Here is a 12545-nt window from a genome sequence, read left to right on the forward strand (position 1 = left end):
TTACAAGAAAAAATGACTCATAATTAACCATGTCAAAAATTCTTCCATTTTTTATACTATTACAAATTGTTAAAAAAGTTACAACCACTTTTTTACAATTATCATAAAAATTGAGAAATTTTTGGGAACTATGCTCTGAAATTGAATACGATGATGCAGTATATGATTATCTAACCGAGAAGTGGCTTCAAAAATAAAAACAAGAATGCTGTGAAATCGCATCCTATGATACAATATTTGAGTATCAAAAAAGAGAAGCTGAGAGTGTTGAGAAAGAAAATTTGGATGAAGCAAATTAGGAGGAGATATATGCTATATGGAAAAATATAAAAAATTTAAAATTATTGTATAAAAGATTAATTTGAGGATCAAATAAGGAAAAGAAGAATAATGCAAAATTTAAAGGGAAGAAAAAACGTGGAAGAAAAGAATGCAGAATTAAAAACCGAAAAAAAATATATTATGAAATGGAAGATGTACATGAACTATTGCAGTCTAGTATTTTCTGTTTTTAAATTATAATTTTTTATATAAGTAATGTTTATTTTATTGGTTTGATTTAATCTCTAGTGGAAAATAAAGCATTATTTGAAGTTCTTGGATAATATAAGTTTGTTGAGACATTATTATTATACGGTCTTCATCATTTTCCTCTACCTCTTTTCTCCCCAAAATCGCCACTTACACGTTTCTCTTTCTATGTAATATGTTGCAACTTTGGATTAAGGTTTCCAACCATAGCAAATAACTTAAATGTCATGCAATATAGTTGATCCACTTTGTATTCTTTTTTGGTATTGTTCATCGATCTTCAAAACCTTCTCTCACAGTCCCACCATACCTTGAAATCCTTCCTCATGAATATGAAACAATCTCGTTGCAACTTACAAAAATGACAATTACGCTTATGTCATTTGGTTTTTCTTATATTACCAACATTGCTAGTGGTAAAAAGCTTTTGGTTAGCATCTTTGGATTAGTCATTAGCACGATTAAGATATTTATAACTAAATTTAATCAGTGTTTTAGTTGTTAGGTGTCACTTCAAAAAGAGGCGTACACCAAACAAGGAATACATATAACTCCCTTTTCTAAAGTATAAATTAAAATTTTCTATTTTTTAAAAAGTTCTACCAATATAGGTTTGACTTTTGGTTGGATTTTAAAAAAAAGAAGAGTATCTGATATATTTATGTTATAGATCTAACAGAATAGAGACTACTAATTAGTGATGAGATGTCACTGGTTTTTATCCAATATTACCTATAAAGCACTGACACTTCGCTGAATTGCCGTGTTTGCGTGTCGGACACATTTCGGATACGACACTTGTCCGACACGCGTGTCTGTTGTGTCCAATTGTGTCTTAATAAAAAATAAAAAAATTCTTCTCCGGACACACTTGGACACACCTAACTACCATCACGTGTCAACATATCCAGTTTTATTTTTAACATATATTCTTGAAATAAATTTAGATATAGTATATATTATTATTTATTATCTTGATATTTTTCATCTTCCAACTTGTGGGGGCATATTAGAACAATAATAAGTAGTTATGTTAAAGTAATAATAAGTAGTTGAGAGTTAGTAGTTGGTAGCTAAATATTTATGAGATTAGTTTGAAAGATCCTTATAAATAGCATGACTCTTTATCATGTAAACAACAACTTTAATATATATCTTTTATTTTTTTATCTTTATTTTCTTGTTATGGTATCAGAGCTCAAAAAGAGCTTTTGAGCTCTGTTGGTACCCATGGTGAAAACTTCAAACCCAAATAATCAGTCTCTATTGTCTTCTTCTCCTCTAATGGCAGAATCATCTTCTAACGTAGCACAAGATCCCACTAGTCCTTTCTATATTCATCCTAATGAAAATCCAACCTCTGTCCTTGTTACTCCTGTCCTTACTGGCAATAACTATCACTCTTGGTGTTGATCCTTTTCTATGGCCATCATCTCCAAAAACAAATATGGCTTTTTCACTGGTTCTATTCCTTCTCCTCTGTTTCCAACATGGTAGTGTTGCAATAATCTAGTGTTGTCTTGGCTATTTCATTCTCTCTCTCCCTTTATTACCTAAAGTGTTGTTTATTTTTCTACCGCCTCTTCTGATGGACTGACCTTAAAGAGCGTTTTTCCCAAAGTGATCTTCTTCGTATTGCAGCATTACAAGAAGAAATTTATGCTCTTAGACAAGAAAATTAGTCAGTAACAGAATTTTATACCTCTTTGAAGACATTGTGGAAAGAGCTTGATAACTCACGTCTTCTTCCCGTCTGTAATTGCCCAGTCAAAACACATCGCTCACAAGATTTTATCATTCAATTCCTTAAAGGTCTTGATGAGCGTTTTTCTATAGTTCGATCACAAGTTCTTCTTCTTGATCCTCTTCCGCCTGTCACCAGGGTCTTCGCTCTTGTCGTTCAACACAAACGTCAACTTCAAAATGCATCTGGAATTTTGGACGATCAACGAACCATTGCTGCTGCCGTAGAAACTCGTTGTCCTCCTCTTGGCCGTAGTCATAGGTATGCCCAAGGTAGTCAAAAACGCGTTTCAACTCGTGGAAACGCACAATTTCACGTTTCTGCATCCTCCTTCAGTCTCGGTTTTGCTTCTCATCCAGGACCAAGCTTCTTCATGTGGAATCGCCGCGCAAAAACGCAGAGCCGCTGGAATCGCGTTTCTGCCCCGATGTTGCGTTCAAGATTGAAGATGCTCTTTTCTTGATCCTGAGTGGAGCCCAGTCCAACCCAGTGGCCCAATCTGAATAGAAGACCATGGAAGATGGAGGAGCCCTAGCAGATTAGCAGTAAATTCCTTAATCTCTTTACCTTCCTCACTTTACAGTTTATCTCCATGGCCAAAATTTCAAAATTTCACCTTTCTCAAGTCTTTCAATCTCTGACTCTCTCTGACTCTATCTCTCTATCCCTCTGAAGTTTAAATTTCGCGCGACCAAAATCCCCAATTTGGTGTGTCACAGCCTGCTGCCGTTGTTGTGGAATTAGACTGGTGGTGGTTGAACTGTGTGAGCATCAATTTGCAATTGTTTTGCGAAACTTTCTGACTCTGCCTCTGTCTCTGGTTCTCTGGCTCTCGCTCTCTATTTCTAGAATCTGGATTGCTGCTGCTCTTCTCCTCCCCTTCACTGGTAGTTCAGGTATGTTAAAACTTTTTTAATTTTGATCCTCTTCAAAGTCAGTTCAATCTGTTGTTGTACTTGTTTATTATGGATTATATTGTAGGTTGAATTGCTATTGTGTATATTTATTGGTTTACTGATTATATTGCAGATTAATTATATTCTTCAATTTAGATTATGATTTTATACGAATTATAGTAAGTTTTGAGACCTGAAAAACCGTGATCTCAGACCTGAAAATAACTAGTATGTTACGAGTATATGTCAAATTTTGAGAGAGGATATTGCACCTCGACTCTTTTCCACAAATATGTCCTGTCAAACTTAATGTACAAAATATCAATGAATAAACTTACCTTAGCTCCATCCACCAGCTGGTTTTGGTTAATGGCTTCAGAAGTAGTATTATGGTGCGATACTTGAACTTGAGGTTCAGTGCAAATCAATAGGCTATTTTACTATCACCATCTTTTGATGTATTAAAACAATAATATAATGGAAAACATGGATTAATAATGGCGATCGAAACGTGAAAGAAAAAGTGATTTGCTTTTATCCATTCTTATATCATGGTTTTGCTTTTAGCTCTTTCTTATTAATTAATGTTTCATTTAAAAATTATAAATATTTGACACAGTTTAATCCTCCTAATTTCTAAGATAAAAATTAATGAAATTGTTTATATATAATGTTAACTCTGATTGACATCTGATTCACGACTAAATGTTTCTTGGTGGGTTGACTGCTCTGTGCTTTCCACCAATGTCCCTCCTAAACTTTTCACTTCATCTTGAGCAGTGTTGTTTAATAAATGATTTTTAACACCATCCTCAATTTTTTCATCCACTAAACTAGTAGTCTTTGGGGTCTCTATACCATTTAATTCAGACCCCTCCTGGTGTCCTTCCAATTCCAACACTTCTATGTTGTTCTCATGTTAATTCATGTTAATGAAAACAGGACTTTACCAATATTTTGATCAATGCATGTTGCAACTTGCAACAACTCATTTCTATTAACATATCCTCATTTTTAGTTATTACAATTGGATTATACACATCATTCTAGTTGAATAGATTCTACCATTTATTTTCTTGGCCAAGTTATTTTGTCAACTAGCAAAATGATCAAGTCAAAATGTGTAAATTAGTATCATCAATTTAATATATATTACTTTGGGAGATTCAACTATTTCGATTTCATCATCATGGCATTCAAAGCTTCCTGCATTATACAGTCAGATACTAATAATAAGTGTCTGCTTTTGTCTGTTCCAGTGTATCCAAATGAGGACATTGTATGAAACAGTGAAATATTCAGTTAGTGAAGACAATGAATCACCGTTTGTTTTAACAGTTTGTTCATTGCTATCATTTTTACTGCTTGATCCTTCATCTGAGCTCCCTGATTGAAACTTCTCTTTGTCACCTATATCCCAATAATTTTTGTTAAATTGTTGAATTTTTACTATGATATTGAATTGATTCATTGAATATTTACTGTTTTTATTTTTTTCTAAACAGGAATGGCATCAAATCAAGCTAATGCAAGTGAAAATCCGACTAACATTCCAGCTTCTCAGTCAGGAAGTACAGCTGGAATCGCTTGTAAAAAAAAAGTTGCTAAGAATGCTCTTGGAAGTAGAACTGATGTAGGATGGGAGCACGGGATATCTGTTGGAGAAGATGGAAAGAAGATACAATGTAAATACTGTCATAAAATTTTTTCAGGAGGAGTTTATAGATTGAAACACCACTTAGCAGGAACTCAAAAAGATGTTGGGGCTTGTACAACTGTTAATGATGAAGTTAAGAAGCAAATGTGGGATGTTGTGAGTGGGTTACAAGTAAATTTGATGAAGAAAACAAACATGGGTGGGGCAAGCCCAGGAGAAGCTACTAAAGAAGTTGACACTACCGGTGAAAAAAGAAAGGGAAAAGAATTAGATGGCAACATATTCAAGAAAACACGCATTAGTACTCAAACAACAATCAACAATATATTTAAGAAGAATTTGAGAGAGGAAGTATGTTTAGAGATTAGTGCTTTTTTCTACAACAATGGCATCCCCTTTAATGTTTCAAGGAGCGAGGAATACAGTAGAATGTTTGAGAAAGCTATAAGATACGGACAAGGATTCAAGCCACCATCCTACCATGAATTAAGGGTGCCTCTTTTGAAGAAACACGTGGAGCTTGTTCAACAATCACTAGAGGAACATAGAGAATATTGGAAGCAGGTTGGTTGCACAATAATGACTGATGGTTGGACAGATAAGAGAAGACGGGCCATCCTAAATTTTTTGGTTAATAGTCCTAAAGGGACTGTTTTTTTGAAATCCATTGATGCCTCTCACATTACTAAGACAGCTGATAAAATCTTTAAAATGATAGATGATGTAGTTGAAGAGGTTGGTGAAGAAAATGTCATCCAAGTTGTCACCGATAATGCGGCTAACTACAAAGCTGCAGGAGAAATGCTAATGAAAAAGAGAAAAAAGTTGTTTTGGACGCCTTGTGCAGCACATTGCATTGATTTAATGTTAGAAGACTTGGAAAAAAAAGTAACACTTCACAAGGACACAATTTATAAAGGTAGAAAGATTACTACTTACATATATGCTAGAACTGCTCTTATTGCACTACTACACATCCACACTAAGGGGAAAGATTTGGTGAGGCCGGGTATGACCCGTTTTGCAACTTCTTACCTTACTTTGGGATGTCTCAATGACAACAAAGGTTCCTTAATAAAAATGTTTCTTTCTGATCAATGGACTTCTAGTAATTTTGCAAAGACAAAAGATGGAAAGATAATTGCAAGTGTGGTGTTAGATAAGGTGTTTTGGAAGGAAGTCGTAATTTGCTTGAGGGCTGCCTACCCTCTTCTTCATGTGCTTCGTATGGTGGATTCAGAAGAAAAGCCGGCAATGGGATTTATTTATGAAGAAATGACAAGTGCAAAGAAGAAAATACGAGATGCATTTCAAGGAGTTGAGACAAGGTAAAATGTCTAATTATTTTATTTTTTAATTAATGCATAAGAGTTGTACATAATGTTGAATGATACGTGTAAAGTGTAATTGTAAAATGTAATAACGGCAGAGGTAGAAAAGCAAAAGCCAAAGAGAGTTAAAAAATTTAAATTCTGAAAATATTGTTTATTTTGTAATTAATTTATTAATTTTTTTTATGTTTTAGTTATATACCTATTTGGGATATTATTGATGCAAGATGGGGCAACCAACTTCATAGGCCATTGCATGCTGCAGGCTATTATTTGAATCCTCAGATTCATTATAGCTCTGGTTTTAAAATTGCTTATGAGCTTAAGAAGCAGTTTTATGCTTGTATGGAAAGGATGACAGGAAATCCAGATTTAATCACTAAGATGGATGTTCAACTTGAAGATTTTAAAACTTGAAAAGAGTTTTTTGGTAGTAAAGTAGCTCAAAATGCAATTTATACTAAAACTCCAGCTCAATGGTGGGATTCTTATGGAGATCAGCATCCAGAGCTCCAACAATTTGCAATTCGTGTCTTGAATTTGACATGTAGTTCATCTGGATGTGAACGTAATTGGAGCGCTTTTGAGATGGTTAGTAATTAAATATAAATTGCATTTTACTTTTATAAATTTGGTTGTTAATTCTTCAATTCTATCTTGTTGTTTGACTAATGTCTAATATTTTTTATCTACTTTTGAAAGGTTCACACAAAAAGGAGAAACCGTTTGAAAGCTAAAACCATGAATGATGTTGTGTTTGTGATGACAAATTCAAGATTAGCAAAGAAAAAACAAACTAGAAGAAGTCTTGATTATGACTATAGTCTTGATGAGTTGGACTCTGATGAAGAGTGGATTGTTGCTGACGAAGATGGAGAAGAAGAAGATTTAGATGCTCTAATCTCAGATCCTGATTTAAATGATGGAGCAAGTGGTAATAGAGTTGTTGGTGCCTCTAAGGATCTTTTGGCAATTCCTTATCTTGATGATGATGAGTTTGAAGAACTTCTCCAAAGACCTCTTCCTCCTGCTCCTGATAATGATGAAGATGGTAATGCAGAAGTTTGTGAAACTCGTGAAGATTTTATAACTGATGAAGAATAGAATGATTATTAAAAAACTTGTTTAGATTTTAGTTAATTAGTTGTTCATTCTAGTAGTTTGGTTGGTTTATTTGCTACTTGAATTTATTTTAGTGTCGTATGAACTTGTGAGTTGTGAATTTATGTTTTGATTTGTGAATTTGTGTTGAATTGTGACTTTTAACTTGTTATGGTATATATATTAGTTATAATTCTATGGATAATTTAGTTTATTTGAGATTTATTTTATTCTCTATAAAATTAGTTGTTGCTATTAAATTTTTCTAAATTTTTATAATTTACGAGTCATATTTACGTTTCGTCTCACGATTCAACGAATTACGATTTTGAGTTAGCTTAACGAGTCAAGATAAAAACTACGAGTTCACTACCTTGGGTATGCCTCTTCAAACCCAGGACGCGGCAACAGCGGTTCCTCGAAGATTTGCTCTTACTGTGGTAGAGGGGGCACACCGTGGATGTTTGTTAGAGCAAACATGGCTACCCTCCTGGCCACCTGCGTCATCCAAGGAGACCACGATTCCTTGATCGTGCCTCTGCCTCTGTTAATGCCAGCGTTGTGCGGACACCGCCTCGTGACTCTTCCACGCCGCCAGTTTCTTCTCATGTCCTAGTTCATGAAGAAATGAATCTTTAGAGAAGACACACAGAGCAGGCTTTGGGCCTCACTCCAGCCCAACACAACATCCTTCTAGCATTTCTGAAAAAGGCTGAATCTCAATCTTCAGACAGCAAGGATAAAAGCTTCTCATCCTCCACCCAAATTGGATTTCTTCCTGACCCAACTTTGGGTACCCATTATTTGTGTTCATTTCACACTTATTCTATTTTAAATAATTTCACTGCACAAAATAAATTTACAGACACTTAGATCATTGATTCTGGTGCCACGGATCATATTGCTTCCAATTTATCTTGGTTCATATTTTTTTCTAAAATTAATTCAGTTACTGTTCATATGCCTAATGGTTCTAAAGTTACTTCTTTTTATAAAAGTGTTGTTAAATTTTTAACTTCATTAACTCTTCATGATGTTCTTTACCTACCTCACTTCAATTTTAATATTATTTCTATTTCAAAAATAACTTTAATGATCAATTGTCAACTTACTTTTTCACGCTCTTCTTGTTTCTTACAAGACAACAATTTGAAGATGATTGGTTTGGGTAGCATGAGAGAAGGGTTGTATGTCCTTGAAACCTCCATCACAACAAATAATTCATTTCCTACTCATACAATAAACACCACTCATTCAACACCCATTACACCTTTCAATTTATGGCATTTTTGTTTAGGACATCTTTCTGGACAAAGATTAAAATTTTTACATAGATAATTTCCCTTTACTTCTATGCCTCATGATGAGCCTTGTGATGTTTGTCATTTTTCCAAGCAAAAGAAACTTTTGTTCTCTCCAAGTTTTAATAAAGCTAATGTAATTTTTGAATTATTGTATTTTGATATATGGGACCGTTTCGACAAAATTCAATCCAAAATCATAAATATTTTTTAACTATTGTTGATGATTTCAGCCGTTTCACTTGGGTAGTTTTATTGCAATAAAAAAGTGAAGTGCAAAATCATATCAAGAATTTTATTGCATTGGTCGAAACGCAATTTAACTCCAAAGTATATACGTTTCGACAATGAAACAGAATTTCTCTTACATGATTTCTTTTCTTCAAAGGGCACAATTTATCAACATAGTTGTGTTCAAACACCCGAACAAAATGGGAGAGTAGAATGTAAGCACCAACATATTTTAAATGTGGCTCGTACTCTCATGTTTCAATCTAATTTACCTCTATCATTTTGGTCCTATGTTGTCAATCATGCAGTTTATCTAATTAACTGAGTCCCTTCTTCTATAAATAATTTTAAAACTCCTTTTGAAATTTTATTTAATAAATCTTCTAATTATAATGATACAAAAGTTTTTGGTTGCTTATGCTATGTATCAACTCTCATGGCTAATCATTCTAAATTTGATCCAATGGCAAAGAAAGCTATTTTTCTTGGTTTTGAAAATGGAATTAAAGGGTACATTGTTTACACTTTAGAAAATAAAAAGTTTGAAATGTCCATGATAAATCGCTATTTTACGGTCTATTTTATACTGAATTGAGTGGATTTTATCCCTTATTCTCACACTTATTCATAGAATTTGCATGTTTTACATTTTCCTTCCTAATTTTGTGCTATGATTGAAAACATGCTTCTTTGGCCTTAAATTTGCTAATTCTAATCCTCTCTTATTATCATTCGATGCCGTGATATGTTTGTTAAGTGTTTTCAGGGTTTATAAGGTAGGAATGGCTTAGAGGATGGAAAGGAAGCATGCAAAAGTGGAAGGAATACAAGAAATTGAAGGAATTGCTAAGTTATCAATCCTGACCTCTTCGTACTAAATCGATCATAACTTGAGCTATAGAGGTCCGAATGAGGCGGTTCTAGTTGCGTTGGAAAGCTAACATCCGGTGCTTCAAAATGATATGTAATTTGTCATAGTTGCCTTGCTGTTAGGCGATGCGTACGCGTGGATAGTGCGTCAGACAAGCGACGCGTACGTGTGGGCGACACGTACGCGTGACAGAGCCACGTGCTACACGTATCAGAGGCTGCAGAGTGGGCAGAATGAGGGGAATCAATTCACATATTTATTCATTCACACTTTCATACACATTAGTTAAGTTTTAGATGTAGTTTTCTAGAGAGAGGCTTTCTCCTCTCTCTAGGTTTTTAGGGTTTTTAGTCTTTGTCATTTTCAATTTCAGATTTCTAATTTGGTTTGATTTAGCTTTCTTCTACTCTTATTTATTCTATACTTTAGTTATCTATTTCTCTTTGTGATTTTCTCATTTTGCTAAACTAGTTTATGAATCCTCCATGTTAGATTCAAATTCTTATTAATGCAATTTGAGGTATTTTATGTTTATTGTTTCTTTCTTCATTTGTTGGTATTGATTCCTTACAATTGGTTGTTTAGGTTTAATATTCCTTGTTAATTTTCTATGTTTTTATTTTGTGCCTTCCAAGTGTTTAATAAAATGCTCGGTTGGGTTTTAAATTAGATTTCTCTATTCTTAACTTGGATTGATTATTTAGAGACTCTTGAGTTGTCAAAAGTCTTTTATTGATTGGTAATTGAGACTTGCTAGTTGGCTTAGACTTCACTAAATCTAATCTTTGATTAGGACTTGTGAACCTAAGTTGATTTTTCTCACTTGACTTACCTTCATTGTTAGAGGTTAACTAAGTGAAAGCAAAAGGCAATTACCATCACAATTGATAATGATAATTAGGATAGGACTTCTAATTATCAATCCTTGCTAAGAGTTTTTCTTAGTTTTTAGTTTATTTTATTATCATTTTACATTCCTTGTTCAACATTTAAAAACCCCAAAAAATATACTTTTCCATAACCAATTATAAGTACACCTCCCTGCAATTCCTTGAGAGACGACTCGAGGTTTAAATACTTCGGTTTATTTTTATTGGGTTTGTATTTGTGACAAACAAATTAAATTTGATTGAGGTTGATTTGTAGGTTTAGATCTATACTAGCAACGAAGTTATTTTGTGAATTTCTTTACCGATATTTTTCTCTTCATCAATTTTTGGCGCTGTTGCCGGGGAATTGCAAACGTGTGCCTTATTATTGGTTATTGTAAATATTTGCTTTTGCTTGTTTGCTAGTTTTTGTTAGTTTTAGGACTTTATTGCTTATTTTTATTAGTTTTTATTTTTATTAGTTACCATGAACTCTCACCCCTTTGGCTATGATTTTGGTTACAATTATGTTGTAGGAAGTGGAGATTATAATGAAGGCTTGCATCAAATGGGATAATCAAAGATGGGAGGAGCCACAAGGATTTGATCAACCCTCTTGGCAACAACTCCCTCCAATGTACCATGAGCAACAACCATTCCATGATGCATACCAAGATAATGGTTATGGTGGACCTCTTCGTGACAATCAACACCCACCACAAAATACCTATGAACTCCCTCCTCAACATAGCTTTGAACCACCATACTCACAAGCCCCATGTTACCAAACACCCCCATATGACCCTAATCCTTACCCACCATACCAAGAGCCTTATGAGCCTTATAAGTCATACTTAGAACCACCCCCATTCTAACACAATTACTCCCAAGAACCACCACCTCAATATACACCACCTCCATATCCCTATCAAAATGAACCCTCTCCATATCCTTATCAAGATGAACCACCCTCCTATCACGAACCCTTTCTCCCAAATAATGAACCCTCCTATCCACCCCAAGCTCCAATAGATGATTCTCTCACCTTATTACTTCAAGAGAAACATGAAACTCAAAGGATGACACTAGAATTTGTGGCTACCTTGACCGAGGTAGTAAACACTTTGGCTTCCCATTACTCCTACACTCAAAGCACTTCCATTGCTAATTGTGGAGAATCAATAGAAAAGTGTAGTATGAAGGAGAGATTAGAAACTCCGGTGGAGAACAAGGAATGGGATTTTGTATTGGAACAACTGGAGGAAGCTATAATCGTTGAAGAGGAAGAAGTGGTCGAAGACTTAGGAGATGCTGAACCTCCATGGGAATCTAGAGTTGTAGAGTATTCCTCCAAGAAACTCAAAATGAATGTTGAGGAGAATAGTGCACAACCTCCAAGGCATGTTTCTTATGAAGAATTAGACGGAATAAATCAAGAAGCAAGTTTCCTTGGTGATGATGATCATGAGCCAAGCCATCCTAGTGATGAACTTGCATCCGCAATTGAACCCCTTGAATTTGAAGAACCTTCTCCGAGTAAATCTGAAGGAGATGCTGAGGTAGACTTTTCTCAACCTCCAACTTATGACTTGAGTGACAGGAAAGAATTAGAAAAACTTGATAAGGGAGCGATTGAAGTTGAAGAAGCTTGCAAAGAGGTGGAAGAATTCAAAGAAGAGCACAAGGGAGTGAAATCTGCAAGATCATTAGAAACACCTCTCCTGAAGCCATTACCATCCAATACAACATTCAAGTCGGTAAAATTCTTATCCTTAACCTTTACTTTCCCACTTGAATATGGTTTACTTTAGACGAATGGTCAACTTAGAGCTCTTTGTAGCTTTAAGAGTAAGAGGGAGATGGTTAGTGGTTGGCAGCACAATCCTAGTTCCTTATGGTTGGAAGTCCAAGATCTAAGTGCAATAGTTGGTATAGTTCCCATTTGATTAGGTCTAAGAAGATGTCTTGGTGCGTAAATGAGAATTCTTCAACCTTGTCACCCGAATGGAAGCA

The 12545-nt window shown here is 34.6% G+C and overlaps 1 pseudogene; it reads left to right on the forward strand.

Moving 5' to 3' along the window:
• Positions 1762-7438, forward strand: LOC107639582 (annotated as a pseudogene).

Source organism: Arachis ipaensis, chromosome B04 (assembly GCF_000816755.2).
Source record: "Arachis ipaensis cultivar K30076 chromosome B04, Araip1.1, whole genome shotgun sequence".
In the NCBI taxonomy this organism is placed as follows: Eukaryota; Viridiplantae; Streptophyta; class Magnoliopsida; order Fabales; family Fabaceae; genus Arachis; species Arachis ipaensis.